The following is a 13,346-nucleotide window of genomic DNA, read 5'->3' as shown; positions in this document are numbered from 1 at the left end:
CTTTCCTATACAAAGTAAGCAAATAGAAGTGGAGAAGTTTCTCATTATGGAAGTATTTCACCAACTAAACAAAGAAAGAATGATTAAATTTGAATATCACCATTTTGCAACTCCTAATGAATTAGTAGATCAGTGGCTCTCAATATTACACAGAGAGAGACAATCAGCTGTTACATGTCTCCTCCATGCCACCTACAATGGAGTCTGTCACAAAATTGTACTTAAATCTGATCAAGTTCATAATCTCATTCCCAATTTGTAGAAAATACAGAAGACAGAGGAATAGGGAATACAATTAACAAAATCCAATTGTGGGAAACTGTACAAGCAAATCAAACAACCCAGTTTCTTACAGAACTAAGTTGTAAAGAAAAAGGTGGGGCAAAGGAAGAATAGAATGTACTTGGAGAATTGGAAGAGACTTAAAAGGTGTACATTTTTTAAACTATAGGGTTTAGAGATGTATCTTGGTTGACAGGCTATAAAGAAAGTAAGGAAATGACCATACAAGTCAAGATATGGTTACTTTTGGGCAAAAGGGAAAGGTTTGGGATTGATACAGGGTAAATGAAGGACCTCTGGGGTGGCTGGCGCATGGACCCAATCAGGGTACAGCAGAAAACAAGACAAAGTCCTGGGTCTCAGGGAGATTGCCTTCTATAGGCAGACATATACCAATACATGCATAATATTACAATGACAGTGATAAGTGCTATAAAGAAATATAAAGGATGATTGATCCAAAACCGCTAAACAAGCAACAACTGAGTTTCACTCCTAACATAAAATATATAGAAAATGTAATTATTTGATGAAGTCAGTAAGTAACACAATTTTTCTCAGTATCTTATGGCAAAACCAAAGACTGATACATAGAGAGATACCCACAAAGGCATAAAGAAACACCCACATCCATGGGGCTAGTAATTTTATGGAGTAAAATCTTTTCCTACCGCTACAAATTCACCACTCTATGTAAATACATTTTCTATTTTTAAAATCAATTAATTAATTATTTTTTGGCTGTGTTGGGTCTTCGCTGCTGCGTGCGGGCTTTCTCTAGTTGCGGCGAGCGGGGGCTACTCTTCGTTGAGGTGCGTGGGCTTCTCATTGCAGTGGCTTCTCTTGTTGGGAGCACGGGCTCTAGGCACATGGGCTCAGTAGTTGTGGCTCACAGGTCCTAGAGCGCAGGCTCAGTAGCTGTGGCGCACGGGCTTAGTTGCTCCGCGGCATGTGGGAACTTCCGGGACCATGGCTCGAAGCTGTGTGCTCTACATTGGCAGGCAGATTCTTAACCACTGCGCAATCAGGGACGCCCTACAACCTTACTTTTTTACTTAATATATCATAGATATTCTTGGTATGTGGTAGAATGAAAAAATAAGTTACTGAGTAATACATATGTTCATAGTATGAATGTATTTCATTTTAAAATTCTATGTTTATATCTAGATACAAATATAAATCTAGATATACAGATATATGACTTTATTTATACAGAAAATGATCTGGCAGGGTACAAATCAAACTGTTAACTGCAGGGGATGGGATGGAAGGGGGATAAGTAGAGGAAACTTAAATTTTTTACTTTATATATATATATATATGCATCTATTCTAAAAAGGCATGTACTGTTTCAGAAATTAATAAAAGTATGCATAATGAACAGCTTTTCATGTCCATTAAAATATTTGTCACCCTTTTTAATTGTTCTTTTTAAATTTGTCACCCTTTTTAATTATGTCATCTTTCAAATTATTTAATAATATTCCACTGTACAGCTATACTCTAGCATTTAATCCATTGTCTACTTATTGGGTTTAGGCTTTTACCTATCTTTTGGTATTAAAACAGTGTTGATAGAATATCCTCCTGTATGTTTTCTGCACTTTCTCATCAGTCCTGGGTATTATCAATTTTAATTTTTTTTTTTCACCCACCAGTCAAAAATGGTATCTCATTGTTTTAACCAGCAGTTTTTGATTTAAAGTGAGAATGAACATGTTTCCCATGGTTGTTGTGTATTTTTCTTATTTTGTGAATTATCCTATTCACTTTGTCCACTTTTCTTGTAATTTTCCTATTTTTCTTAGATAACTGCTTATACATAGTTACTAACCCTGTCTGTGATATACACATGAAATATTTTCCAGATCTGCTTTTGCCTTTTAGATGTGTTTTTACCATTCCTCTCCATTAAAAAAAAAAATATATATATATATATATATTTATTTATTTATTTATTTGGCTGCACCAGGTCTTAGTTGCGGCACATGGGATCGTCGTTGAGACATGCAGGATCTTTAGTTGTGGTATGCAGGATATAGTTCCCTGACCAGGGATTGAACCTGGGCCCCCTGCATTGGGAGCGAGGAGTCTTAACCACTGGATCACCAGGGAAGTCCTCCCCTCCGCTTTTTTTCACATGTTACTTTTACGTATATATTGTAGTCTGTCTATATGTTGTTTTATTTCTCATTTGTCCATTCTTTTTTTTTTTAATTAATTAATTTATTTTTGGCTGTGTTGGGTCTTCGTTTCTGTGCGAGGGCTTTCTCTAGTTGCAGCAAGTGGGGGCCACTCTTCATCGCGGTGCGTGGGCCTCTCACTGTCACGGCCTCTCTTGTTGTGGAGCACAAGCTCCAGACACACAGGCTCAGTAGTTGTGGCTCACGGGCCTAGTTGCTCTGCAGCATGTGGGATCTTCCCAGACCAGGGCTCGAACCCATGTCCCCTGCATTGGCAGGCAGATTCTCAAACACTGCGCCACCAGGGAAGCCCCATTTGTCCATTCTTGCACCAGGATACATGGCTTTAATTACTGTAGCTATATACCTGATAAGACAGTCTCCCCGCATATTTTTCTTTTTTTGAATGTTACTAGTTATTTTTGCATGAAATTTAGAATCATCTTGTCAAATCCAAAATGTTGGGATTGTGTTAAACTTATGGATACATTTGGGAAGAGCTGACACATTTATAATATTGAATATGTCCCAAGGCTTTTATGTTCCTCAGTCAAGTTATGTAGTTTTCTTTAAATATGTCCATCAGGGACTTCCCCTGTGGTCCAGTGGGTAAGACTCCGTGCTCCCAATGCAGGGGGCCCAGGTTTGATCCCTGGTCAGGGAACTAGATCCCACATGCATGCCACAAACTAAGAGTCCATATGCCGCAACTAAGAAGTCCGTATGCCGCAACTAAGATCCCACGTGCTGCAACTAAGACCCAGAGCAGCCTAAATAAATATTTTTAAAATGTCCAACAATATCTTGTCAAATTTGTGCTTATCTATTTTATGCTTTGTGTTATTAATGCCAATAGGAATTTTTATTTCTGCTTAATAGTATGACTGGCATTTTATAGGCATTCAACAGCATTTATTGAAAGAGTAAGTGCATAATAGAGAAAACTACTTTTAAAAGTCATGAAAACTGGGCTTCCCTGGTGGTGCAGTGGTTAAGAATCCGCTTGCCAATGCAAAGGATGTGGGTTAGAGCCCTGGTCCGGGAAGTTCCCTCATGCAACAGAGCAATTAAGCCTGTGCGCCACAACTACTGAGCCCATGTGCCACAACTACTGAGCCGGTGCACCTAGAGACCGTGCTCCACAGCAGGATAAGCCACCGCAATGAGAAGCCCGTGCACTGCAACGAAGAGTAGCTTGTCGCAACTAGAGAAAGCCCGCACGCAGGAACGAAGACACAGCGCAGCCAAAAATAAATAAATAAAATAAATTTATTAAAAAAAAATTAAAAGTTGTGAGAACTTTAATTATAGATGAAAGGAGAAATGTGCTTTAATATCTAAAAGATTTTGGTTTAATTGTACTAGCACAAAAAAATGTAGCCAGCTTGGTTTACTAGGACTCGTATCAAAAAGTGAACTGATCATTCAGAACTCAAAGTCAGGACTAGCCTTATTCATTTATGGTGGACCTTCGGAAATTACATACATTAAGGGGAGAAAGGCTCCATTATTGCTTCACTAATGTCTAGAGCTCTACCGTTAATGTCACTACTTCAAATTAAGGAATTCCTTTCTCTGACAATGCAAACACCTCTGAGAAAGATAGTAGAATACAATGAATTTAGCCATTACAGTCTTTTACACAATAGTGTGAATTAACAATCAATTTATTCTCAACTTGTAGCTAATTAAGAAGAGCTTTTGACAACAGGAGAGAATAAAGAGAGCAAAGAACAAGAAGTACTTGGATACTGGACATATGGGGGAGGTACAGAGGTTAAAAAGAAAAGGTCAGGAGAGGAAAGCTAAAATTTATAAATTTCTTTGGGCAGGAAGTGCATCTTATTCACCTTCAAGAACAATGCTTAGCACATCACAGCCACTATATAGATATGCGTAAAACAGATGAGTCAGTGAATAAACAGCTCTGGTCACCTCACAATTTTGGCTTTGGGTTGTCCTGCCCAAAGCTGTAGTCTCAGGCTATTTTGGGGTGACTCTGCTATTCTGGCTTCCTTTCCTCAGAATTACTCAAGTGGGATAGGATGCCAGAATCTCATTGTTAACAGATATTAGTTCACTGGTATAACAAAAAATTTCTAATTGCCAACACATTTTGCATTAAGGTAAAACAATAATATGTCTGTTTATACAGTTGGAAATGTCTCCCTACAGAATGAAAGGAGATTATTAACATAAGGTACTTGGTCAGGTCAATGATTAGCTCTCCCTCCCACTCCTCACGGGTCTGATCATTTCACAACTGACCCCACTAGGGAAGTACTGGGAGACTGGAAGATGGGGGATAAACAATGGATTTTTCCCCCTTGTTTAGTTTTTTCCACTATTAGCACTTATGAATTTATTATGTAATGTGGCATAATGATGATTCATCCGTGAAGTCACTACTCCCCCAACTCCTGTTGGATCTGGGGAAAGGGGGAGAGAAAAGCTGGTGGAGTTGGAAAGGATTTGCTCCTAGCAGAGTAGACGTGGCTGGTAAAGAATGAACAAATGATACCACATAATGGTCAAGTAGAGAAGTTTCTTGACCTTGATAATAGTTTTCTCTTTAGTGAAGAAAAACATAAGTATTGGGTTAAGATATTAAAGTTTCTTTCAAATTCTCACTGATAGATATCAAATATTTTGAGATACATAAAGCTTGGACCTCATCTATCTTGGTTTCTGGTGTATATTCAGTGCCTAGCAGATAGTAGGTGCTCAGTAAATAAATGTTGAATGAATGAATATTAAGTACTGATGATTCAGTAGCCTTCTGAAAATGAGTCTGAAACCTTTAGCAAATTAAATCTAAATAGTTAGGTCTAATATTAATGGAAAGTGACTTCAAGGGTGGAGGAGTATATTCTGGAATATTTTCTATACTTGACAAAAACAGCACTGACCATTCTAAGTCATCCTGAAAAATCTACCCATGTCCAATTTTTCTCTGTTAAAACGCCATAGCATGGGGCTGTCTACACCAAGTTATTGTTCATATAATTTTTAGCAGTAAAATCCAAAGATTTTTGCTTAACTCTCCACTTTCCTCTGTCAGTGGGGATGCAATCTAAGGCAAGTGAAAAGAAATCACACTCTATAAACTGATGCAGGTCTTCAGGCTAAGTTGATTCTTTTCTTTATTCTCCTCTGAATTAATACAAATTGGAAAAAGTAATTTGAGGTAACTATAAAAAATTATGTTAAATAGATTACTCTGAAATTGAGCCAATGTTTTTATTTTCGCTTATCAAGATAACTGCCTATCCTCCACTTAATTTTGCACTCAAGTCTTTTGTGGCTTATTTAAGATATCTGTATCTAACCAAATCATGGCATTAACATTAAAGTTGTGAACTTGATATCAAGCAATCTAAGTATAAAGGTCCTCCTACATGTTAAAGACATATGCTGTAAGTAACCACACTCGCCCAAAATCCAGAAATGGAAACTCCTCCTTTAATCCATTTCATATGTCACTGTGTTATAAACATACCAAATATTCAGGTGATGTAGACTTGGTGTGCTGTGCTAAACATAAATTTAGTGACAATTGTACAAAATTATAAGTTACAGCTGTAATGACTAATGTTTCCAAGTTCAAACTGTTTGCCTAAGAATGATCATCAAAAGTCTCAACACTGTGACTTTCAGTAAATTGTGTAAAGCTGGTTAAGACGATACACACAACAGGTGATGTTTTTTGGAGGCAGTGTACGTACAGCATAATTTTTTATACTAATACATTCTCACTTTCAGCAGAGAGTTTTTCTTTCGGTGGTCGATAGGTAAGGAGTTCTTAGAAACATAAGTGACAAAAAAATCCAGCCTGTACTCCCAAATCTTATTCCAAACCCCTCAATACTAACTAGTTATAAATCTACATCAGCATTGATTTTAGAGAGACCATCCTGGATAATAAGCAAAAGGCTACATGATCAAGTCATCCTCTCCTAAGTGCACGGCAGACCTCATAATAAAGCAAAAGTTATTTACCTATTTTAAGGAAGAGGCATGTTCTTGAGTCAATGAGTGTGGTCACAGCATGAATGATGTCCAAGAGCTGGAGGATCTTGGGCCAAAACCCATCCAAAAAAGGATGAAAGACAGAGCCCAAGGAGAGAGGGGAAGCATTTGGAGACTGTTAAGTGATAAAGTGCTGCATACATCAGCTTGCTGTGTGTCAGAGGACAGCTTGACCTGACCGGGCATGCGTTGTTAGGTCAGTTCCTTGTTCGCATCTGTGCAGGCCTGGCGAGTCCATTTCCTTTGGCCACTGATTAGTCAAAGGGTCCTAAACGCAATAGGAAATTAGCAACTTGGTTTCACTATTGTGTACCTGGAGAAAGCCTACTTTTTAAATCCTCAAGCACCTGGTGCCTCCACTCTATTAAAATATGCTCTTAGATCCTTCATGGACACAAATCGCTAACACGAAATAGGTGCTCAGTAAAAATTTTTGTTTTCCTTCCTCTTTCCCGTAATTGCTGATGAAAATATGCTCTTATTTCTTCTAGAGTATTTTTATTTTCACAGATAGCAGATACTGGAATCAAAGGGATGAGACAAGAGAGGAATTTCAGGTATCGACTCTTATGATACTTCACGTATGTATGAATCTTTCAGATCAGCGCCAGCACTCGTGAGGCTAGGCACTCTAAGGAGTGCTTTATTTATTTATTTTTTTTTTGTGGTACGCGGGCCTCTCACTGCTGTGGCCTCTCCCATTGTGGAGCACAGGCTCCGGACGCACAGGCTCTGCGGCCATGGCTCGCGGGCCCAGCCGCTCCGCAGCACATGGGATCCTCCCGGACCGGGGCACGAACCCATGTCCCCTGCATCGGCAGGCGGACTCTCAACCACTGCGCCACCAGGGAAGCCCTAAGGAGTGCTTTAGATGAAGTATGCCATTTGTCTCAACAACCCTATGAGGTATTATATTAGGCCATTTGGACTGCTATAACAAAAATAGACTGGGTGACTTAAACAACAAACATTTATTTCTCACAGCTCTGGAGGCTAGGAAATCCAAGATCAAGGAGCTGCCAGATCTGGTATCTGGTGAGAGCTGACTTCCTGGTTCATGGACTGCCATGTTCTCTCTGTGTCCTTGCATGATGGAAGGGGCGAGAGAGCTCTCTGGAGCATCTTCTACAAGGGTACTAGTCCCATTCATGAGGCCTCCACCCTCATGATCTAATTACCTTCCAAAGACCCCATCTCCAAATACCACCACATTTGGGATTAGGTTTCAACATATGGATTTGGGGAGGACACAAACATTCAGGCTACAGCTGGTAGATACTAACATTACCTTCATTTTATAGACCAAGGAAAGTGGGGCTTTTGGAGTTTGAGAACTTTCCAAGATTTTGCAGCTAGTAACCCAGGGCATCTGCTTCAGGACCTGTGCCTTAATTAAATCTTTGCCATGTCCTGGGTGGGCCCTCAGTGTGAATAAAAGGGCTACACCAGCTCATTGATCTTAACATATTCATTCTTTCTAGGGACCTTGAGACTGGTTTTGGACCTTCCATGTATGGCTGGTACGTTAGGCAGAATAATGACCCCCCTGAAAATGTCCATGCTGTACTATCCAGAACTTGTGACTATGTCCCCTTACATGGCAAAAGGGACTTTGCAGATCTTATTAAGGTCATGGACCTTAAAATAGAAGATTACCCTAGATTATCTGGGTGGACCCAACATAATCACATGAGACCCTAAAAATGAAAGTGGAAGGAAGATGGGTCAGAGAGATGAGATGGAAGAAAAAGGAAGAGAAATTTGAAGTATGAGAGGGAGTCGACCGACTGCTGCTGGCTTTGAAGATGAGGAAGGAAATGGCAACCTCAGTCCTACAACCACAAGGGCCTGAATTTTGCCAAAAACCCAAAATGAGCCAAAATACAGATCTTCCCCTGAGCCTCCAGAAAGGAATGTAGCCTTGCTGACGACATGTTGGTTTTAGCCCAGTGAGACGTGTTTCAGACTTCTGACATAAAGAACTGTAAGACAACAAGGCTGTGTTGTTTTAAGCCACCAGGTTTGTGGTAGTTTGTCACAGCAGCCACAAGAAACTGATACAACTGCTTGTTTCCTTTATTCAAGTTAAGTACATTTTCCTGATGCCTAGTCACAAAGGGAAGTGCACAAAATTGTCTGAATCTTTCTCCTCCTTCTCCTCCTTCTCCTACATGGAAAGAAAAGCAAAAAATGCACACCACCCTATAGGCTATGAGGCGAATCTGGATTGCTCTCTGTGGTTGGAACCAGACACCAGGGTCAGTGGACAATCTCAGTATGGAATCCAAATGCCATGGTTTGTCCAGAACTGGACTAAATGGTCTTGAACATAGAGAAACAACCTACCAGTGACTTATTTTCTATTTGTCTCCTGTGCAGGGACTATAAGAGAAATGGACGGCCTTTTTATACCTGGTGAAAATCTCTAGATTTATGGGCAATAGCAATGGCATATGATATTTAATTTCAGAATAAAAACTTTTGCTAAACAATAGGTTATTCCCAGGTTGATTTATTCTCAATCGTGAGCAGTAATTTTCTAAAATTCAGCTTCTTGTTTGATACATGGAATCACAAAATGCTTTGTCCATATTTTCAGTAGAAAATGTTTAAGAATAAGACAAATGAGGCAAACAAAATGTAATTCAAACGTATTCAATGAAGCATGGTAATTTTCACATTTTATTTCTTTTAATACTCTTTCTTCAGTTATATTAATAGTCTCTGCATTTTCCTCCTGTCGTCTGTGCCTCAGGTTTTGTTTACTTCGTCTTTTCCTCTTTTTATTTCTATGACATGTTGCCACTAGCCTCCTCCAGCAGAGGGAGGTGGGGTGTGTCCAACAGGGCTGTGTCCACAGGGTCAGAGGGTCTCCTGACTGAGAAGGCTGGCTACCTCATGGGTGCCAGGCTCCAATAAAAGCCAGGGTCCCCCCTCCATATGTGGGGTGGGTAACAAAGAGATTATCTGGCAAACTATGCCCTACTACTTCTTCCTAACATACGTGAGAGTTAGAACAAAAATATGTTAATGACTTCAAGTGGTTAAGAGATTATCTTAACCTGAAGAAACAGCTTGTGGAGAACAAAAGTGACCTGATCATAGGTCTCGGGCAGAAATTTCTTCCCTAGCTCAGGAAAGGGTAGAGTAATAGCATTTGCATCATCCCGAGTTGGTTTGACTTCCTTCTTAGGAACTGCCAAAGTCAGCGGGCTTCAGGCCAGCCTGCTCCATCTCCTTCCAGGCAGAGACCTGGTCTGTCTGCTTCCCAGGTCTAACAGCGTCTGGCACCTAGGATATACTCCATAAATACGAGTAGGTGAATGGTTTGAGATCCAAGTCTGAGCTCTTATCTTCTGCATCTTTTTTCTTAGCTCTGAAAGAGTCTAAGCTTTGTAGTGGTGCCTGAATGGGCTAAGGGTCCCACACTCCCCAACCTTACTGTCATTTCCTAAAGGCAAGAACTATGTACTCCTCTATCTCAATTTTAGCATCTAGCTGTGTTTTTTCTTCTTCTTTCTTAAATTATTTAAGAGGGACTTCCCTGGCAGTCCAGTGGTTAAGATGCCATGCTTCCACCACAGTGGGTATGGTTTCGATCCCTGGTCGGGGAACTAAAGATCCCAGAAGCCAAAAAAAAAGAAAAGAAAAAAATATATATACTTAACCAACACTTATTTTGCAACAGACACTCTTCCAAAAACTTTACAAATAGCAACTCATTCAATCATCATGATAGCCCTATGAAATAGGTTCTATTGTCACCCCTATTTTGCAGATGAGGGAACAGAGGAACAGAGAGCTTATGTAACTTGCCCAAAGTCACACAGCTAAATGGTGGAGCTGGGATTTCATCTGTACAGGCTGGATCCAGAGGCTGTGCTCCACACACACACTACGCCTTACCTTGCTGCCTCATCTTGCCAGTGTTAGAATGACGGAGGAAAGAAAAAATTTGGAAGCTAACTTCACAGAAAACTGGGAAGGGAGCAATATTTATACAAAAGAAGTCCAAATGAATGGTATGTTTCCAAATACTTCACGCATAGTGTGTTGACACTATATGAAACATAGTCATAAAAATCTAGGCTGATTTGAATACCTAACTTGAAAGATGTTGTTCCTTGGCTTAAAAAAGATAACACTATCAAACTGTGAATCATTTGAAGTTCTCAAAAACATGACACTGACTTCCAACCAAATGAATAATTACTGTACTCACTTAGTAGGAAATTATACAAACACACAACTGGTTAAAAAGTTCAAAATTCAGTTATCCTCGTAGCCAGTTGTACTAGCTACGGCTGCCATAACAAAGTACCACAAACTGCCTTAAATAAAAGAAATGTATTGTCTCACAGTTCTGGAAGCCAGATGTCCAGGATCAAGGTGTCAGCAGGGTTGGTTTTATTTGAGGGCTGTGAGGGAAGGCCTCCCTCCTTGGCTGGTAGATGGCTGGCTTCTCCCTTTGTGTCTTCAGATCATCTTCCCTCTATGTGTGTCTGTCTCTGCATCCAAATTTCCCCATTTTATAAGGACCCAGTCATATTGGATTAGAGTCTACCCTAATAACCTCATTTTAACTTGATTACCTCTATAAAGACCCTACCTCCAAATAAGGTAGGGGTTTTAACTCCAACTTATCCATTTTGCAGGGGACACAATTTAACCCGTATCAGCAGGGGGTAAGAGTCCTGTCTGAATTCTAGCTCTGACATTTATCAATTTTGAGACCCTGGCATACCTCATTTCCCTCCCTTAAATGAAGATAAAATAGATAGTATCTACACCATGCTGTTGTGAGGATTAAGTGAATTAGTACATGTAACACATAGAATACTGAGTAGTACAATGCATGTTAGATATTCGTTAATTCATCAAATAGTTTGAACACCTATTAAGTACCAGGCACTGTTCTAGGTGTTTGAGACACAGATATAATCAACACATGCAAAAATACCCACGTTTGTGGATCTCATAATTTAGTGGGGAAAGAAAAAAAATACAAATAGAACACACAGACTATCAGACAGTAATGTGTTATAGAGCAAAATAAAGCAAGACAGTGGCTAGAGAGCATTGGGGGTTGCAATTCTGGATCAGAGAGGGCCTCACAAATTTGTCATTTGATCAAGGACCTGACGAATGGGAGGAGACAGTTAAGTGCTTATCTGGAGCTTTTAGATAGAGAAGGGTTTCCCCACTTCAGCACTACTGACATTTGGGGCTGGATTATTCTTCTTTGCGGGGGTGGGCGGTGGGGGGGACTGACCTGTGCATCGCAGGATGTTTAGCAGCATCCCTACTAGATGCTAGTAGTGGTGAGTAACATCTGCTACCCCAGTTGTCACCACTCATCTGACAACCAAAGATGTCTCCAGACATTGCCACATGTCCTGTGGGGGACAAAATCACTGCTGTTTGAGAGCCACTGAGACCGCAAAAAAGTAAACGCCCAGGGGCAGGAGTGGGCTCAGCTTGTTTGAGGCACAGCAAGGAAGCAGGCAATAGGAGATGAAATTAGAAGGGAGAAGGATGAACCACACATATCATCTATGACCTTGAGGCCAGCAGATGGGAAGCTACTGGAGGGTTAAGAGCAAAAAGACAGCACAACTTGACTCACATTTTAAAAATATTCCAGTTGGCTGCCACACTGAGAATTGCCCGTAGGTACAAAGACAGAAATGGACACCTCAGCGGGGAGGCTATCACAGTAATCCTATTATTGGTTTATTTACTTTTTTTTTTAAATTTAATTTGGTCACTGATTTGCCTGGATGGTCATAGGACTACTGAGAGAATTGAGCTAAGATCTGGGGAAGAAAAGAGGAAGGAGAATTAGCACAAAAGGAAAAGGCTAAGAGTGGGCAAGGTAGCTTTTCACTGAAGTGTAAGGCAGTACTGTAAAGTCAATTTGAAAGAGCAGAGGGGTTGCACAGGACAAAGAGAGAATGTTGGGGCAAGTCTGTGCACAGGGCCAGTGAATGCTATACTAAGGAATGGGAGCTCTGGTCTGTAGGGAACGGAGAGCCTTTCAAGCTTAAGCAACCAGGAAAACTCTGCAGCAGGGTGCAGATCACAGGAGTAAGAAAGAATACTTTCAAAGGGAGTTTCCTGAAATAATACGGGCGAGCGGTAACAAGAGCCTAAGTTTAGGTGGAGGAAGAGCATGAGCACGACATTCTGAAGGAAGCAAAGTGAAGTTCTGCCCAAAGATTTGGAATTACCTTCTGCAGGGTAATTTTGCTTGTAGGCAAGCGCGCACTACTGACTTCGCAGCCGGGGTCTGGAAAAGTTTCCATGGTATCAGAGACCAAGCAAATGCCAAGCCCACCATGAAATGGTTTAAGCAGTGTAGGGCAGGACTTTTCTTGGAAGTGGTGTCCCCAGAGGAGGGTGTGTTAAGTTTCTTCAAGGGTCTTTTCAAAAAGACTCCTATCTGTAAGTGAGAAGAACTATGCCGAGTACTGACAACGAAGGGAAAAGTAGGTCTGCGACCAAAGAGTTCTTTCAGGATGGTCGAGCATTTCAATTTCTAGATTTAAAACGTCTCAGCAGGTTTAGCAGAACAGGGTAGGTACATCAAACCAGTCCCACTACTTTTTAGGTGGGAGCAACAAGGACGCCTGCCCCCTCCTTTCGAGTACGATTTCCGAAGGGACCTCACAAGACTCACCACCTTCTTTCTACCCAGTTAACAGAGGCAGTGGGCGGCCGCCCAGCAGCAAGCAGCGACTGCTAGCGCCGCCACCGAGGGTGTGGCGCTCGCCGCGGACCGCGGGAGGGAGAGGGGGCGGCGCGGCTGGGCGGGGCGAGGAGGGGGGCTGCGGGGCGCGAGCGGAGGGA

The sequence above is a fragment of the Leucopleurus acutus genome, assembly GCF_964270905.1.
Source record: "Leucopleurus acutus genome assembly, chromosome: 3".
Taxonomy (NCBI): domain Eukaryota; kingdom Metazoa; phylum Chordata; class Mammalia; order Artiodactyla; family Delphinidae; genus Leucopleurus; species Leucopleurus acutus.
Note: the sequence above shows the minus strand (reverse complement) of the source record.